This window comes from Mauremys mutica, chromosome 26, assembly GCF_020497125.1.
Source record: "Mauremys mutica isolate MM-2020 ecotype Southern chromosome 26, ASM2049712v1, whole genome shotgun sequence".
NCBI lineage: Eukaryota > Metazoa > Chordata > Testudines > Geoemydidae > Mauremys > Mauremys mutica.
In genome coordinates, this window is record NC_059097.1 from 14,274,286 (window position 1) to 14,292,798 (window position 18,513).

The 18,513-nt window shown below is 53.0% G+C and overlaps 1 pseudogene; it reads left to right on the forward strand.

Moving 5' to 3' along the window:
* Positions 1–17,057, forward strand: part of LOC123356628 — a 34,485-nt pseudogene extending 17,428 nt beyond the window's left edge.
* The last annotated feature ends 1,456 nt before the right edge of the window (positions 17,058–18,513 follow it).

The window sequence follows — 18,513 nt, forward strand, 5'->3', positions numbered from 1 at the left end:
GGAGGGGGCTGCAGCTGGGCACCGAGGGTCGGAGGTTGGGCGGGGGGGGGGGCGGGGGGGACTGCGGCAGCGGGGCAATGTAGGGATGGGTTTATGGGGGGGTGAGCAGAGGGATTGGGGCTCCTGGTGGTGCTGGGAGGGGGGAGTTGGGCGAGGCCCAGCTGGGGTGATGTGGTGTCAGGTTCGTTTAGGGCCCACTCAGGGGCAGGAGGGATGCAAGTGGGGGGAGGGGAGATGAGATAATTTTGGATGAGCAGGGTGGGGGGGGTGAAGATGTCCCAAGGGGAGGGAATGAGAGGGGCCAAGGGGTCTTTATCTAGGTGAGTGGGGGAGGGTGTGAGTGCCTGGGGGGGTAGGAGCAGGAGGTGAAGTGGTTTCAGAGGAGGAAACTGAGACCCATAAGCCAAGGGGGGGAATGGCTAAGGCTGCCCCCCTGTAGCCTCCTGTCCCCAGTCCTGGTGGGGGGGAGGGGTGACCCATCCCTCTCACTGTGAGGTTGGCTGCTCCTCTGGGTAAATTTGGGGTAAATACTCCACTGCGCTTTTACCATTTACACTGGATCAACTCCCTCCCCACCGTGTGGGGCCCCCGAGCCCAGCATCCGAGACACCTGCGCTGCAACTGTATTGCCCCACGGCCCAAGCCCGGGGCAGCAGACCCAGGCCAGGTGCGGGTGTTTCACAGCAGTGTGAACACACCCTCACATCCTGTCTACACTGCCATTAACCCCCCCCCAGGTCCCCTGTCCCCAGGCCCGGGGCAGCAGACCCAGGCCAGGCGCGGGTGTTTCACCGCCGTGTGAACACACCCTCCCATCGCGTCTACACTGCGATTAACGCCCCCAGGGCCCCTGTCTCCACCAAACGTCACTTACGCTCTGAGGAGAAGCGAGCGGTGTGACGCCTTCCGCCCTCTCGAGCCCGGGTAAGGGAGGAGCCCGGGGTCAGCCTGAGCCTCGGCCCCTCCCCCCCCCGAGACTCCCCGGGGCGCGCGCCCCTCAGACCCGCCCCCACAGGCGCCTTCCCGCGCGAACTCTCCTGTCCCTCAGGGGGGGCCCCGCCCCCAGGAACGGGCAGTGCCCAGGGGCCGGGACCTTGCTGGGGGCGCCAAGTGTCCCCTCCTCCCCGGGTCATTATAACCCCCATGCGCGGGGGTGTCTCTAGTGTGCTCACGTGCCCGTGCACGGGGGTGTCTCTAGTGTGCTCACGTGCCCGTGCGCGGGGGTGTCATAGTGTGTGCTCACGTGCCCGTGCGCAGGGGTGTCGCTAGTGTGTGCTCACATGCCCGTGCGCAGGGGTGTCTCTAGTGTGCTCACATGCCCGTGCGCAGGGGTGTCTCTAGTGTGCTCACGTGCCCGTGTGCAGGGGTGTCTCTAGTGTGCTCACGTGCCCGTGCACGGGGGTGTCGCTGGTGTGTGCTCACGTGCCCGTGTGCAGGGGTGCCGCTACTGTGTGCTCGCGTTCCCGTGCACGGGGGTGTCGCTAGTGTGCTCACGTGCCCGTGCACAGGGGTGCCGCTAGTGCGTGCTCACGTTCCCGTGCACGGGGGTATCGCTAGTGTGTGCTCACGTGCCCGTGCACGGGGGTGCCGCTAGTGTGTGCTCATATGCCTGTGCGCGGGGGTGTCTCTAGTGTGCTCACGTGCCCGTGCACAGGGGTGCCGCTAGTGTGTGCTCACGTTCCTGTGCACGGGGGTATCGCTAGTGTGTGCTCACGTGCCCGTGCACGGGGGTGCCGCTAGTGTGTGCTCACATGCCCGTGCGCGGGGGTGTCTCTAGTGTGCTCACGTGCCCGTGCACGGGGGTGTCGCTAGTGTGTGCTCACGTGCCCGTGCGCGGGGTGTCACTAGTGTGTGCTCACGTGCCTGTGGAAGCCAGTAAATAATTAAGAAGGTTTTGAAGAGATCTTAATGAATGTTAGTTAGCATGAGTTAGGTTAACTGTGACCCTGGTGACGTGAGGAAGCAAGATAATGTAAGACAGAGTGAATTGTGTGAAAGTTATTACGACCTTGCAATATGCAGTCTTGCAGTCTTGTTTTTCTAGTGAGATAGCAGGAAAGCTTATGTATAAACAAAATGTATTTGTTGCTTTTTACTGTCTGTATTATTGCTAGAAATTGTCTGAAACAACGGTATAAAGGCTTGATGTAATTGTTTACCAGTTGAGAGACCTGTCCAGGAGTGGGGTGACCCTGTGTCCTATGGCACTCTCTCCCTCCATGGTAATTACTGGAGAAATAATAAAGAATTTGATTTTGCTGCACCCAAACAAAAAGCGAGAACTGAGTTTTTCTTCGACATGCCCGTGCACGGTCCGTAGCACGGCGCGCACAAGTCGTGTCGGGTCACGTTGGGGTGTGACTGGCTTCGCTAGGGCTTTCTGCCTAGCCGGGTGTAAAACTCGGGCAATCCCCTGAAAGACCCCCAGGGGGGCCTGTGCCCCCCCGGTTGAGAACCACGGATGTGGGAAAGCCCAGACCCACCCGCCGTACCCACTCCCAGCCCAGGACCCCGGGTTCGTTACTTTGCATCGGCCTCAAGCCATTTGCGCTGGGTCCCCACTTCCTACCCTGCGCCCCAGGGGCCGGAGTCGAAGAAAGGGCGTCTCCGTTTAGGTGACAGTGAAGGGTCGGGGCTGACAAAGCCATTATCGACCCTTTCCCTAGTCTCCTTTTCAGACTTTGCCCCAGTGGCCCCTGGTGGCTAAGTGGGGCAGCCCCCCCCCCGGTTACTCCCCCCACAGACACACTCACGGGGGGGGGCAGTGGACCCCGGTGACCAGCTGGGCTCCCTGGGCAGCGGGGGCTGCGCTGTGGGAGGGGGGATAAAAAAGCCCCCCCAGCCCCTCCCCCTGCCGGGTTCTGCCCCCCCACCCCGCTTAGCCCCAGCTCCCCTCCCCCACCCCTGACTTGGCTCCTCCCCTCTCCCCGCCTCCCGCTGTTTACCCCGCCCCCCCCCCGCGCTCGGTCAGTGTCCGCCCCCTGCCCAGACTCCGCCCATCCCCGCACGCGATTGGCCCCTGGCAGGGCAGAGTGAGGGCGCAGCGGCTTCAGCGTGTGCTACTGAGCATGCGCCTTCCGTGCTCCGCGCGCCTGCGCAGTCCCAGCCAAGGTTGAGCGCGCGCGTGGGGCGGCGTGGGGGGGCTCAGCTCCGCCGAACCCGCCTCCCGGGTCTGACCCGGCGTCAGCGCGTCCGCAGGGACAGGGGCGGGGCCCGAGAGTTCGGCGGCGCCCGGGGCAGGCTGGGAGACGTAGTCCCTGACGCACCTCGGGCCGGAAATGACGTTTGCCCAACCGACGGGCGGAGGCGGTTAGCGGTTCCCGTGAGGCCGCCCCCCCCCCCCCGCTCTCTGATTGGCGGAGAGACCCTGGAAGCAGCAGCGCGCGCGCGGGGCCTTCCGGACTGAGAGTCTCGGAGTCAGGAGTGGGGGAGGGGCAGAGGGTGTGAAATACGGGGGATCAGGTGGGGGGGATGAGAAATCAGTCAGAGGTGGGGGAGGGGCAGAGGGTGTGAAATGGGGGGGCAGGCAGGAGGGAATGGAAAATCAGCCAGGGGGTGGGGGAGGGGCAGACAGTGTTAAAGGGGGCGCAGTCAGGCAGAGCGGGTGGAAAACTATTGCTGTGAATCCGTCTCAGGATATGGGAGTGAGGGTGGCGGAAGGAGGTTTGATGCCCCTGCTGCAATGATCCCTTTAAAAGGAGTCTGGCCTCCTCCTTCCTGAGCTACGTTTCAGGTCTCGCAGAGACGCATGTTAATCCGGAGTCACTGCAAGTGAGAACAGGGAGTGACTCCAGATTAACATGGGGGCAGATAGGATTAGGATGTGTCTCTGTGGGGAGGAGGTTTCAGTTGTTACTAAAGGGGGGAAAGTTACTCAGTTTCTCTCTGTCTCTTTCTCTGCCTCAGGATATTAGGATTGAGCTTCCTGCTTCAGACGCTGCTGCTACCATTGCGATCTGAGAGCCCAGGTTGAGCAGCTGCTGCTCCCCCAGCAGGATCGGGGCTGGGGAGTGACCGTGAGTAAAGCTTCCTCTGTGCCCAGCCAAGGTGAGGATTTTCTCCTGCTGTAATTAGCCCCATAGGTCACAACCCAAGGCTCTGCCCACACCAACATCTGAGTCAGAGACGCCAGGTGATTCATAGAGACCTCAGGGAGTGGGCATGAGAGTGACACTGCACGAACAGCCCCTCCCCACCCCATATCTCTCCTCCCCTTAGTAACTGCAGGAACAGATCCAGCTATAGGAGAGCCAGCCCCCAGGACTGGCTGTCAGCCATAGCGGGAGAAACAGGGGATGGGAGACACAAGAAGAAAAAGGAGACAGAGACTGAAAAGGGCAGTGAGCGAAATAATTGGGGAGAGAGATTCCCCAATTTTCTGACCGGCCCCACACTTATTGTCGCATCCCTGGGCAGATTCACTTTGCTATGATCAAGGTGAGGTGCAGGGGGAGGAAAAGCCAGTTCCTGACTCTCCCTGTTCCCCCTGCGATGGGAGTGTGCTGGTGTGGGGACGGTGTCAGGGGAAATGCCCCAATGTCACACTTTTTGTTCTGCTCTTCTCTCCCATTTGGTTCCCAGACTTTGTTACTGGGAGAGTTTCAAAATGTCTCGGTGGTTTCGGGCTAGTGGGAGAGGCTGGTCAGTGCTGTAACCAAGTGACCAAACATTTCCCCAGCATAGACTCATAGTACAGTGTCTCCTCACTTAACGTCCTCCCGCTTAACGTTGTTTCAAAGTTACGTCACTGCTCATTTAGGGAACATGCTCGTTTAAAGTTGTGCAGTGCTCCCTTATAACGTTGTTTGGCTGCCTGCTCTGTCCACTGCTTGTAAGATTCTGTGGAAGAGCAGCGACTTTACAAGGGAGCATTGCCCAAGGGACTCTAGTCCGGCCTGTGCTCCGGAGAGGAGGTGGGAAGAGGTGGACCTGAGGTGGAGCAGGGACAGGAAGAGGCGGGCCTGGAGCAATTCCTGGCAAATCCGCACCTGTTCTTCTCCGGGGAAGCTGCTGCTGCTGTAAAAGGTGCTTCCTGGCCTCCTTGCCTGCAGCGGGCTGTGCCTGTGTGGGGTAAGCCGGGGCACTTCCCAACCACAGTACAGTACTGTATATGCCTTTTGTCTGCCCCCAAAAATTTTCCTTGGGACCTAACCTCCTGCATTTACATTAAATCTTATGGGAAAATTGGATTTGTTTAACATTGTTTCACTGGCAGTTGCATTTGTCAAGAACATAACTACAACGTTAAGTGAGGAGTTACAGTCCTTTAGGGCTGGAATGAACCTTGAGAGGGCAATTAGTCCAGCGCCCAGCACTGAGCTGTTTGTTGTTGTTGGCAAAAGTTACTGCCTGTACAGGCTCTAGTCTCCTGTCCTTATTTCCTTTTCCTGCCTGTCCGTGTGTGTCTCGAAAAACTGTCGCTGCTCGAAAAATATCCTGCTTTAACTCTGGGTATCCCGTACCTGGATCTATGGGTCCTAGAATCACTTTCATTGTTGAATTTAAACCATCGAGCAATGCAGTCTTAAAAGCCACTGTATCAAAATCAGGGGCAGTTCCTCGAACCACTGCCACAACCCCAGAGGCCATGGCCAAAATCTCCTCCTTAATCACATACAAGTACTGCCCAATCAGAGGCATTAGTACAGGCCTGGGCCAGAACCTCATAATCTGCCAGCCTCCACCCAGTCTGGGACAACACCTTCACCATCCAGTCCAGACACGTGTCCTTCTCTAGGGGTCCCAGGAGCTGAGCAGATGCCTGGACCTGATCTGGGGTAAAATCAGAAACCTCAGTAACGGTTTTCCTGGTTTGCCTTTGCTGTTGTGCATCATCTGGGTTAGGTTCCTCACTAGTTACCACCCTTGTGATCACTGGAGCCACAGGATTGAGCTCCTGTGTCTTTAATTTCAAATCCTGCACTTCCCTGTGTGCAGGGGCATAGGGCCCCTCAGGAAGAACATCTGGGGGGTACGGGCATCCAGGATCCTTCCAGCTAGTCCTCTTCCAAGTGTCTGTGTCCCTAGTGCCCATGCTCACACTCCCCTGTATCGCTGCCACAATGCCCCTCTGGGCCCCCAACATGCTTTCCAGCTTCTCTCTTCGCTGCCTGCAGGCTGTGTGATCACTGCCTGTCTGGGCCCGATCCTTATTTTCCTGTAACACTGCTCTGACAGCTGCCTGTGCATCTCCCAGATTCATCTGCAACTCAGAGAGCTCGCTATTCAGGCTTTCCACTGTCAGCTTTAGCTGCTCACACGCTCCCGTTTTTTGCCTGCAGAGTGGCTGCATTCTGTAATACAGAGGCTGCACTGGCCCATTCAGATGCCTTATACTGAGCCAGAGTGTCCTTGACTACAGCCAAATCAAATGTGTAATCCTCCAGTTGCCTTTCCTGGAGTGCTACCAGGCTGGAGAGATTGGTGACTGTTTTCCACAATGCCCAGGCTGCTGCTGCTTTGGTTTTGGTTTCATGCACTTACAGAATGCTTCAAACCCCTTATAAGCAGAATCCAGGGCATCTCTCCCCTGGAACAAATCATGGGCATGGACCCCTTTCTGCTACCTCCTCAGCTAATACCCACCCCTCCTGGTCCCTTTGCTTGGTTTCCATTCCCTCCTGTTGCTTCAGGGTGAACATTCTGCCAAGCAGGTGGTCGCCCTTTAACACAATGCCACAAGTACTCTGCTATTACTGTGTTTGGCTGGATCAATTCGGTCCAAATGACCTTAGGCTGCCTGCATTCTCTCCACCAAATGTGTTACCCACAAACATTTCTCTAACTCTTCCATGCTGTAGGGAGACACACACCCTTACCCAATTCCTAGGGCTCAGGGTGCACCTTCCTGCGGGTTGGCAGGATCTTTAGCCACTGAAAGAGCCTCACACAGTAATATCCTTATCCTTTATTTATTGACAATTCCCAAACAAGCAGAATACACATACTAAGCACACAGTGTCATGCTCACCAATCCTGGTACAGGCAGGCAACCTTCCTCTGTTGGCCAGGCAAGGTCAGTCTCTGGATCTTAGCTGCCGCACATCGCGGCTGTGCAGGAGAGTCCTGGCAGCTGTTATCTTAGGCTGGGTCTTGGAGGTGAATTCTTCTCCTTGGGGTTCCTTGTCTCCTTTGGTCTTCTTCAGCCTTCAGACTTCAAAGAGAAACTGCTGAGCTTCAGTTCATTTGCAAATTTGACTCCATCAGCTCAGGATTAAACAAAGACTGTGAATGGCTAGCCAGCTACAAAAGCAGTTTCTCCTCCCTTGGTGTTCACACCTCAGCTGCTAGAAGAGGGCCTCATCCTCCCTGATTGAACTAACCTCGTTATCTCTAGCCTGATTCTTGCCTGCATATTTATACCTGCCTCTGGAAATTTCCACTACGTTCACCCTCGAAAGCTTATGTTCCAATACATCTGTTGGTCTATTAGGTGCGACAGGACTCTTTTTTACAGATCCAGACTAACACGGCTACCCCTCTGATACTTATCACAGGGGTAGCCGTGTTAGTCTGGTTCTGTAGAAGCAGCAAAGAATCCTGTGGCACCTTATAGACTAACAGATGTTTTGCAGCATGAGCTTTCGTGGGTGAATACCCACTTCTTGCATCCGAAGAAGTGGGTATTCACCCACGAAAGCTCATGCTGCAAAACGTCTGTTACTCTATAAGGTGCCACAGGATCCTCTGATACTTGACAATGTAATTTCTTACTCTAAATCTTATTTCAGGCAGGTTGCAAAGTGTCTCTGGTTCAGAGTTCCAGTTATATATCTTTTCAGACTGGACCCCTGTCTCAATCTGGACTCCCCCCCCTTTCCGGCCGCCCCCCCCCCCCCCCCCCCCCCCCCCCCGGCCTTCTCTTCAGGGGGCTTTAGCAGTCTTTCTTCTTGGGCAGACAGGCCATGGAGAAGAGGAATCTCATTTGCCTTCCTACCCTTCAATAGGATTTACATAAGCTGGGAATCCTTTGTTTCCCAAACTTGGTCCCCCTTCCCTTCCAGTGGAAAGTTACAAGAAGTCCCAGGTAATGTTGAGTATCCGGTGATGAGGCCACCTGACTCTGTAGTATCACAGGGTCCAGGAGTCACTGGCAGTATGGAGCCTTTTCACAGTCCATTGTCTTCGCTGATGGCCCATCCGCCCTTTCTGGCTTTTCCATTGTTGTATCTGAAATGTTAGCAGTGGGCGTCACCCAAAGTAGCATAGTTGAAATACAAATACATAGTCAATATTCCTAGCTTCAGATACAGAAATGACATGTGCACATAAATTGGATAATCACAGTCAGTAAATTCAGCAAAGAGTCCTGTGGCACCTTATAGACTAACAGACGTATTGGAGCATGAGCTTTTGTGGGTGAATACCCACTTCGTCGGATGCATGTCAGTAAATTATAACTTTTCCAATGATATCTGACAAAACCCATCTTGCACAAAGTACGTCTCTGTTATCACGTATTCACTTCCGTAAAGAATATTGAGGGAAATGTCGCACTCATATACCAGTTTTCAGAGTTCATTGACGTCTGCCTTTTTGAAGTCCGTTGTCCTTATTTTCCTGCTCTAACGCCTTCCTTCTCTTAGAATCACGAAATTATCATTTCATGAACGAGTTTGCCCATATTGCTTTCCACTAGGGTTACCATACGTCCGCATTCTCTCGGACATGTCCGGCTTTTTGGGTTATAAAGTCCAGGGGGGAATTTGTAAAACTCCCCATGCAGAGCGAGGCGCAGCTGACAGAGAGGCCGAGCCGGATTGAGCCTCTCGCATCGCGGCCTCCGGCAGCCAGAGCCCCTCCCCTTCTCCCTGGCTCCTCCCCCTCCTCTGCAGCCTCAGGGTAGAGGGAGATGGGGGGTTGGATGGGTCGGGGGTTCGGGGGGGCAGTCAGGGGACAGGGAGTGATTGGATAGGCGTGGGAGTCCCGGGGGTCTGTCAGGGGGCGGGGGTGTGGATAGGGGGCGGGGCAGTCAGGGAACAGGTAGGGGATGGAGTCCTAGGGGAACAGTTAGGATGGGGGGGGTCTCAGGAGGGGGCAGTCGGGGACAAGGAGAAGGGAGGCTGAGATAGAGGGTGGGGTCCCGGGGGATGGTTAGGGGCAGGAGTCCCGGGAGAGGGTGGTCAGGGGACAAGGAGCAGGGGGGGTTGGATGGGTTGGGGGTTCTGGGGGAGGCAGTCAGGGGGAGGGAGTGGATAGGGGGTGGGGCTCCCCCCCCCCCCATGGAGTGTCCTCATTTTTTGAAAGTTCAGGTATGGTAACCCTACTTTCCACCTTCTGTTTCCTAACAAACCCCTGCCTGTTAATCAGAGTCAACCCTACAATGCCCGTCCCCCTGGTTCCTACGTCCATCTTCTGAAGCAAACAGGTGTCCCCAACACATTCCAAGAACTTACTGGACGCTTTGTGTTTGTTTAATTCCTTTTCTAACAGGTGTCTGGGTAGCTAAAGCCCCCCCCCCCCCCGCCCAATTACTAATTGTGTTCTGAATATTTCTGTTATTTGCATGATAGAGTTGAGAACATCCGTCTGCGGGGAAAGAGCCGGGGGGAATTGAGATGTGACGTGACTGTCCTGTTCTGACACATCCCCTTCTTGCCCTGACAGGCTGCAGCGTCACGTCCCACCCTTCCAGGGAGCAGGGAAGGGAAATGGCTGCCGTGGAGCCAGCTCAGGTAGGGATTATCGGGGAGTTGCTGGTGGGCCCCTGTTGGCGGGAGAAGGGCAGTAAAGACATAGGAGGTGGGTGCTTCTGGGGTGGTTAGGAGCTGGGAGGGGGGCAGGAAATACCCTGGGTGGAGAGAGAGAGAGGATGTGACAAACCTGGTGGGATTAGTTTACAGTGGGGCCTAGATTCTAGCAACAGACCCATGGGATTTGTGGGTGGAAATTCCCTAATTTGTCAAGAGGAAACACCCCCCCCCCCAAACTGGGCTGGGGAAACGTACCAGACTCCAATACTGGGGTCTGAACCTACTAGCCAGAGGGCAGCCCCCAGTGAGGCCCGGGGAAGACACCCCATCCCTTCCCATCCAAGTGCTGGCACTGGGGAGGGTGTTGGGATTCCTGCCAGGGGGCTTGTCCCTGGACCCTGCTGGGGGCTCCATCTCCTGTATCTGCTTCTGGCAGGTAGGTGAGTGTTGAATGTGAAGACCCCTCCCATCTCTGTCTGCTAGAAGGGGCGAGGGGCTCTCTCTCTCTTTCTCCCCTCCCCCTGGTGCCTCCTGGCTGCTCTGATGGGGAGGGGGTGGGATCCTGCCTGCCTCCCAGAGCTTCCATGTGATTGGCCCTCTCCCCTGTGACCGGTGGGGTTGTCACTGGGCAGCAGGTGCAGAGTGGGGGGCTCTTGCTCTTTCAGGGGCCGGTGACCTTCGAGGAGGTGGCTGTGTATTTCACCAGGGAAGAGTGGGCTCTGCTGGACCCCGCTCAGAGAGCCCTCTACAGAGACGTCATGCAGGAGAACTACGAGAACGTGGCCTCGCTGGGTAAGGATTCCTGTCCCCTCGGTTCTTAGAAGGGGAAATGAAGAGTTAAGGCACCCTCAGCTTTGCCCTGTTTCAGCGACACCCCGACAGGCCAGTGACCCATAGACCAGCGCTCGGCCCTCCCCGCTACAGAACACTTTGGGAGCAGAGCACAGGCGCAGTAGCACAAACGCTGACACCGTCTCTTTGCTAAGGCAAAACTTGGGGATAGATCCGATGTAGGGAACAGAAGCTGCCTGCCCTGGCCAGCGCTCAGACCCTGAGCCTACTGCACACAATCCATCTCGGACTTTCATAATGTCACCACCTCTTTACCCTTCCAATGAGGATTCCTTCTGAGTCGTTGCCTTCGCTTACTCCTCCCTGAGCCCCGGAGATCCCTAGCATGTATGGCACCAGCCTGCTGACAATCCTTGTGGCACGAACACACCCTTGTGCGCCTTTATTGACGCCGTCTCTGCCAGTCAGCACTGAAATGAGGAATACCTGCTCCTTCCAGTTTCACGTGCACACCTCTCCGTGTCACAGCTCTGCCAGGCTGCTTCAATTAGTCCCTCCACCGTTCATGTAAAGGTACAGGGCAAGATGCATGCTGCATGCATGCTGGAGTGCCTGTGGATAAATGCTGCTGTTCAGCTCTGAGGAACATAAAACACACAGTGGCATGTTCTTAGTCCTTCCTTCTGTCGATCAATAAATTTTAAGGCCAGGGGAGACTATTAGATCATCTAGTCTGACCTCCTGTGTAATACAGGCCATGGAGTTTCGTCCAGTTACCATTGCAGTGCACTGAATACCTTGTGTTTGATGAAAACATCTTCCAGAAAGGCATCCTGTCCTGACTTGAAGCCTTCAAGAGATGGAAAATTGGCCCCTTCCTTGGATAGTTTGTTAACCTTTGCACCAGCCTCCCAGTGACATTTGCCAGCTCCAGGGCTAGGGGGTAAGGGGAGAGTTAAGCTTGCATTGCAGGGGTGGTGTGTAGTTTAATTCTTCATTCCCTGGTTTTCAGAGGTTTTATTTTTCACCACCATCCATGTGCTGGAAGGGCCCGAGGCAGCACTAGGCAACCTTAACTCTGCTTCATGTACTTTATGGGCGTTTAATTTCCTTGATTTTCTGTTTAATGGACTTTTTTGCCACTGTAACTGTGTCGACACTACAGCTTTTGCTGCAGTTTATGTCAGGTAGGGATGAGATTTTTCACATCGCTAACTGACAGAGCTATGGGCTCAGAGGTAGTTCCAGCATGTCAGGTGACAGTCCCAAGGGCGACTCTGTGACCCAACCCATCACAGGAGGATCTGGTGGGGGGGAGGAAGGGAAGGAGTCAGGGAGTCAGAGATTGTAGCACTTAGGGTTAGGGCTGAGGCTGCTTTTGCTGAAGTCTCTAATGACCTGTCCCTAGGCAAAGCTCAGAACCAGCATTCCATCCTCCTCCTCGACCTGTCAGCTGTCTGACACCACTGACCGTGGTCGTCTTCTTGAAATCTGGTCTTCCCTTCTCCTCGCCTGGTTAGGGTTAAGGTGGGGAGAAGTAGTAACTGGCTTGTTGTGCAGCATTGGATGTTTAGGTTGGGTCTTAGGAAAAACTTTCCAACTGTGAGTACAGGAATACGTTCCCAAGAGAGGTTGTGGGATGCTGGTCGCTGGAGGTTTTTAAGAAGAGGTTAGACAGATGGTCTGTGTATACTTGGTCCTGCCTCAGGGCTGGAGGATGGACTAGCTGACATCTGGAGGTCCTTTCACCCCTGTGTTTCTGTGATTTTATGATTCATGATCCTAGCCCTTCACTTTGACCTTGTCTCCCTCTGGAGAATGGGGGTGTCATGAATAGTTAGTAAAGGGTTAAAGCATAGTACCTGGTGGGCACCTGACCTGAGGACCAATCAGGGAAGAGAATTTGAAATTCCTAGGAGGGAACTTTTCCCTCTGTGTGTGTGTGTATTGTTCTTAGCCGTCTGGAGTTACAACAGTCCAGATGTTTTAATCAAGTCTACAAGTTTCTACCTTTCTGAACTAATTTCTTCTAGTCAAGATAGTGAGTATTAGAAAGATACTTGGTGTCCTCACCTAATAATCCTATGCTTGCAATTCTGTGTGTTTGTTATTGATTATTCTTAATTCTGCTTGTACTGGTTGTACTGAGAAGGAGAGGGGATTCCCTCCAGAACTTAGCAAGGTTATACCCTATGAGTGTCCAGCTTGGACTCATAGAGATTCTGTATTTTCTTGTTTTCTTTTAATAAATTCTTCCTATAAAGATTTGATTAAATTCCTTCCACTGTGGATAGCGGAAGGGGCTAAGACGCTCTCTCTCGGTGATTCACAGAGTGGCTAGCAGAGAGGGAGGGGGGAAGTGGGCTGCTTCCCTGTGTGTGGGAGATTCAAGGAGTTTGAATCAAGGTATCTCTCTCTCCGGAACAGGCTGGAGAGAGGGGAGGGGGAAGGTTCCTCCTCTGTGAGTTGATCTGTGTTCCCAGGGAGTGTCTTTGAAGGGAGACAGGGGGGAAACAGGGTGTCCCGGCCCACGTATTGACCGCGGTGGTGGCAGCAAAGGGGACCTACCCTAGGATTTTGGGGTGGGGGAAGACATGCGGGTCCTCACTTTGAAACCCCCCATTTTCAAGTGAGGGTGCAGACTCTGACAGGGGGCTTTATTTAGTATGCCTGGGTCAGCTTCCCTCTCAATGTGCTTTGTTAGTCACTGGGTGTGAAGGAGTGAATTCCTCTCCTGGGATGGGGATGTAATTCCTGTCGAAGTAGCATAGGCCTGTCTCCATTTACACTGAACAATGGAAGTCTCAAAGACTGGAGGTTAACGTATAATGACTGGGTTCGAGGGAAGCAGAACATGGGAACACAACTGCCCTGCCCTTTTGGACACAGGAACTAGGGTACAAACAGACTGGGCTTAAGTTTGCTGCTATCCAGGGCAAAAAGACAAGGCGACAGAGAGAGAGCGGTTGCAGATTGGGCTGGAGCTCAGTCTCTGAAGCCTGAGCTGCAGTGTCTACACCAGCGGTATGTGTACCCCTGGGGTACGCAGAGGTCTTCCAGAGTTGCTATGGAAAACTTACTAGCCAACTCCGTACAAAGTAAAATTTCATACAGTGACTTGCTTATGCTGATCTATATACTATACACTGAAATGTAAGTACAATTTTATATTCCAGTTGTGTATTTTATAATTATATGGTAAAATGAGCAAGTCAGCAATTCACAGTGTGCGGAGAACCTTTTGTATTTTTATGTCTGATTGTGTAAGCAAGTCGTTTTTAAATGAGGTGTAACTCGGAGGTACGCAAAACAAATCAGACTCCTGACAGGGGCCCAGTAGTGTGGAAAGCCACTGGTCTACACAGCTGTTTTTAATGTGCCATCCCCTACAGTGGAGCACCCATAGGGAGACACATCTCAAAGAACCATCATTGATGCACAAGGTGAGTAACTTCTTCTTTAGCCTGTTACCTGATCTCACTGGTCTTCTTTCCTCTGAGCAGGGTTCCCAGTTTCCAAACCTGATGTCATCTCCCAGCTGGAACGAGGGGAAGAGCCGTGGGCCCCAGATCTCCAGGGCTCAGAGGAAAGAGAGATCCTGAGAGGCAGTTGCATGGGTGAGGGATCATTAAACCTTCTCAGTGTTTGAAGGAAACAGCTGGGATTCCCAGCAAAGACCTTGTGAGGTCTCTGGGTTCAGGATGATCCCCAGCAGGTGTCATATCTTTAGGGCAGATACTGTTCATGGCTTCCTACCCATCCTAACTCCTGGCAGTAGTTCCCTCCCCAGACTCCCTTTTCTCTGGGGAATGTTTGGATGTGAACTGGATGCAGAATTGATCCCCTCCTCTCGCCCCTTTGGGGAAGAATTTGGGGAAATTCAGTCCCTGGTTTTTCTCCATCTCCAGCTATTCTCTTGGTTTGTTCCCCCCTTTTGTCTTCTGCTTTCTGAGGTTTTTCTTCCCCTGTCCCAGCAGGTGAGGGGATAGTGAGAGAGACCATGGAGCAGACTCCTCAGCAGGAAGATGATCAAGTGGAAGCGCATGGGGCGTTATTGCAAAGAAGCAAAGGGAGTGTGTCCAGGAGTTGTGAGCAGGGAAAAGGCTGTCAGTGGCAGCACAGGCCAGAGAAGCGGCAGGGAAACCAACCAGCGCAGAAAGTTGGAATATCTGTTAATTATCAGGGAACTCACAGAGGGCTGAAGGAAACCACAGCCCAGCAGAGAATCCTGACGGAAGAGAGAGAGAACATGGGCTTTGAGTGTGGGATAAAGTTCAGGAGGCGCTCACACCATCAGAGGATCCACACAGGGGAGAAACCTTATGAATGCTGTGAGTGCGGGAAAACCTTCACTTGGCGCTCACACCTCATTGGCCATCAGAGGATCCACACAGGGGAGAAACCTTATGAATGCAGTGAGTGCGGGAAAACCTTCGCTCGGCGCTTACACTTCATTGGCCATCAGAGGATCCACACAGGGGAGAAACCTTATGAATGCAGTGAGTGCGGGAAAACTTTCACTGAGCGATCAAACCTTATTCGCCATCAGAGGAGTCACACAGGGGAGAAACCCTATAAATGCTGTGAGTGCGGGAAAACCTTCACTCAGCGCTCACACCTTATTCACCATCAGCGGATCCACACAGGAGAGAAACCCTATGAATGCTGTGAGTGTGGGAAAACCTTCACTCAGCGCTCAGCCCTTATTCGCCATCAGAGGAGTCACACAGGGGAGAAACCCCATAAATGCTGTGAGTGTGGGAAAACCTTCACTCAGCGCTCAACCCTTATTTGCCATCAGAGGAGTCACACAGGGGAGAAACCCTATAAATGCTGTGAGTGCGGGAAAACCTTCACTCAGCACTCACACCTTATTCAACATCAGCGGATCCACACAGGAGAGAAACCCTATGAGTGCTGTGAGTGTGGGAAAACCTTCACTTGGAGCTTAGGCCTTATTCGCCATCAGAGGATCCACACAGGAGAGAAACCCTATAAATGCTGTGAGTGCGGGAAAACCTTCGCTCGGCGCTCACACCTCATTGGCCATCAGAGGATCCACACAGGAGAGAAACCCTATAAGTGCTGTGACTGTGGGAAAACCTTCACTCACAGATCAGGCCTTAATACACATCAGAGGATCCACACAGGAGAGAAACCTTATAAATGCTGAGAGTGCGGGAAAACCTTCGCTCGGCACTCAAACCTTATTCACCATCAGCAGATCCACACTGGAGAGAAATCCTATAAGTGCTGTGACTGTGGGAAAACCTTCACTCAAAGATCAGGCCTAAATACACAACAGAGGATTCACACAGGAGAGAAACCTTATAAATGCTGAGAGTGCGGGAAAACTTTCAGTGTGCGCTCAAACCTTACTCGCCATCAGAGAATCCACAAAGGCTAGCGCCCCTATGAATCCTGAGTGCAGGAAAACCTTCGCTGAGAGATCCCACCTTATTCGCCATCTGAGAATCCACACAGGAGAGAAACCCTATGAATGCTGTGAGGGCGGGAAAACCTTTGCTCAGAGCTCACACCTTATTCTCCATCAGAGGAGCCACACAGGAGAGAAACCTTATGAAATTCTTCCATCACAGCTCTTCTCTTATTTATCACCAGAGAAGCCCATGGTGTTTTTCATCAACTCCTGTGTCATGGAAGTGTGTGTCCCTCCAACAGGAATGTCCCTCAGTCCCAAGTGGGGGAACCAGGAGTGACCTTTACTAGGTACATGGAGGTTAAATCTACCTGGGCTTTGGCTCCACTAGGGTTTTGCATGGAGTTAGCTAGATTGAGTTAGCAATTCTGATATAAAAACACAACTATTTTTTTCAAGAAAGAAAATAGCCCATATAGTGTCCAGGGTAACATAGCAAATCTCCTCACCACTGGACACAACCTCCATCACTTTTCCTGGTCTAACCAAATTTGGGGCATTATGTTTATACTTTTCCTCCCACTGCAAAGTGATTGTTAATCATCAGGTTCCCCTACTAGGGACAGATTGGCTTATTCCCAGTTGTTCCCACATTGCCCTGGGTTCTGCTGAATAGCAGTTGGGTTTTGTACCATTTTTCTCATAAGAACATCAGAACGGGGGCTTTGGGCTTCAGCTGTGGGGCCCTGCAGACCATCTGAAACCAGCTCACAGACCCCTGGGGGTCACACTGCCCTACACGGTATTGCAGTAATGTTTGTACAAGGTGTGACGCTGGCAGAGCAACTTACCTCAGAGTGTATTCAGGCCAATTGATGTGTGTATATATCAAAGCGATTGTTAAATGTAGAAGTGTATTGGGTGTTTAAGGGTCCTGAAAACGAGTGGAATGTTGTTTGCATTGTTTTCACTGATCTGTCTTCTGTTACAGTGTAATAGCAAACAGTTACATTGTGTAAACCTACTAAATAACCCATCCAACGCCAATTAAGTTTTTTGGAATGCAAAGGAAGAAAAGGTTCATTTCAAAGCCAGTGGTGGTAAGAAGCAGGATTCCTGGGGCGTTTGCGCTGTTGTTGCACAGGGTGGGAGTGGGGAACTGGCTCCGGCTTAAAGTGGTGTCAGGCTTAGAGAGGCTGGGTTCAGAGCTAGAGATTAGGGTGGGGGTGAGGATTGGGCTATGGTTTTGGTTTAGGGTTGGGGACCAGGTTATACGGTGAGGGTTCAAGTTGGGTTCCGGGTAGGGGGTGAGGTCGGGGTTTATATTTTGGGGGGAGGGTTTGGCCAGCAGCTGCATAGAAGTGCGGGTGACAAGGGTGCCAGCCAATAGTAATTTATAAGTAGGTTTTTTGAGGTTGTTTTAGTGTCAGTAGCACCCTAGGGAGGGGGTAGGGTCATGTTTGCTACAGTGCTGGGGCAGAGGAAGGCAAGTTGACCCATCATTGTTAAGCTAAGGTTTTTGTCATGGTTATTTGAATAAAAGTCAGGGACAGGTCGTGGGCACTGAATCTCAGTAATAAGGTGTAAAAAGATCTGTTTCTCCAGCAGGATTTTTACATCACAAACTACTAAACATGTGGAAAGGGGGGGCAAGTCACTCCCCTTTCCCTTCACTCTGAACCACCTGTACCGTGCTGGAGGGGAGACAGCTGCAGGTCCCCTTTTGCCCCCGCTCTGTATTGAGATGTCATAGTAGGGGCCAGGCACTAAGCAGGGGGGTGGATCGCGGGGAAAAGGGTACAGGGGTGCACTGTGAGAAGGGGCGGGGCTTGGGCAGAAGGGGTGGGGCCTCCCCAAGCCAGGGGTTCACCCACCACCCATGCTTGAACTATCCTGCCTGTAACAAGGCAGAGGCGGGAAGGTTTGAAGAAAAAGGGTGAGAAAGGGTCACATGACCAGGAGGTTATCTGTCTGGCACCAGGAGATGTATACAAGGGACTTGCAGGGTATGCTGGCTGCCGAGGAAGCAGCCTGTATTTGGTCACGTAATCATCGAGAGGAAAACATCAACCGTTTACCTGTTCCATCCCATCAAGCAGTCCTGATCCCTGGTGACGTGGTCCTCGAGGTCCTGATCCTAATTCCCTTGAACAAGAGAGAGAGGAAACATGAGCTGACTCCATGCAGTCTAGAGCCATTTACAGCAACAAACTGAGTAACACTGAAACTTTATTCATAGTTGGGTCTAAGCTTCAGGGCTGCTTGTACTCTGTAAACCACTGAGCTGTTTTGTTCTATTTTGCATTTACGGCCCGTCTATCCTTTATCCTGCCCAGTTACTAAATCCCTCTTAGTTCATCCCTTTCAGAGCGTTTCAGTTTAATTTTCCCGCTGCGACCAATAGGTGACAGGCTTCCTCTGCAGAGTGGGACACGGGCCACTTGCTGGAGGATTTTCTGCACCTTGAGGTTTTTAAACCACGATTTGAGGACTTCAGTAGCTCAGACATAGGTTAGGGGTTTGTTACAGGAGCGGATGGGTGAGATTCTGTGCAGGAGGTCAGACTAGACAATCATAACGGTCCTTTCTGACCTTAACGTCTATGAAACTCTGAGATATATGGGGTGGGGGCTGCACTGTGATGTAGAG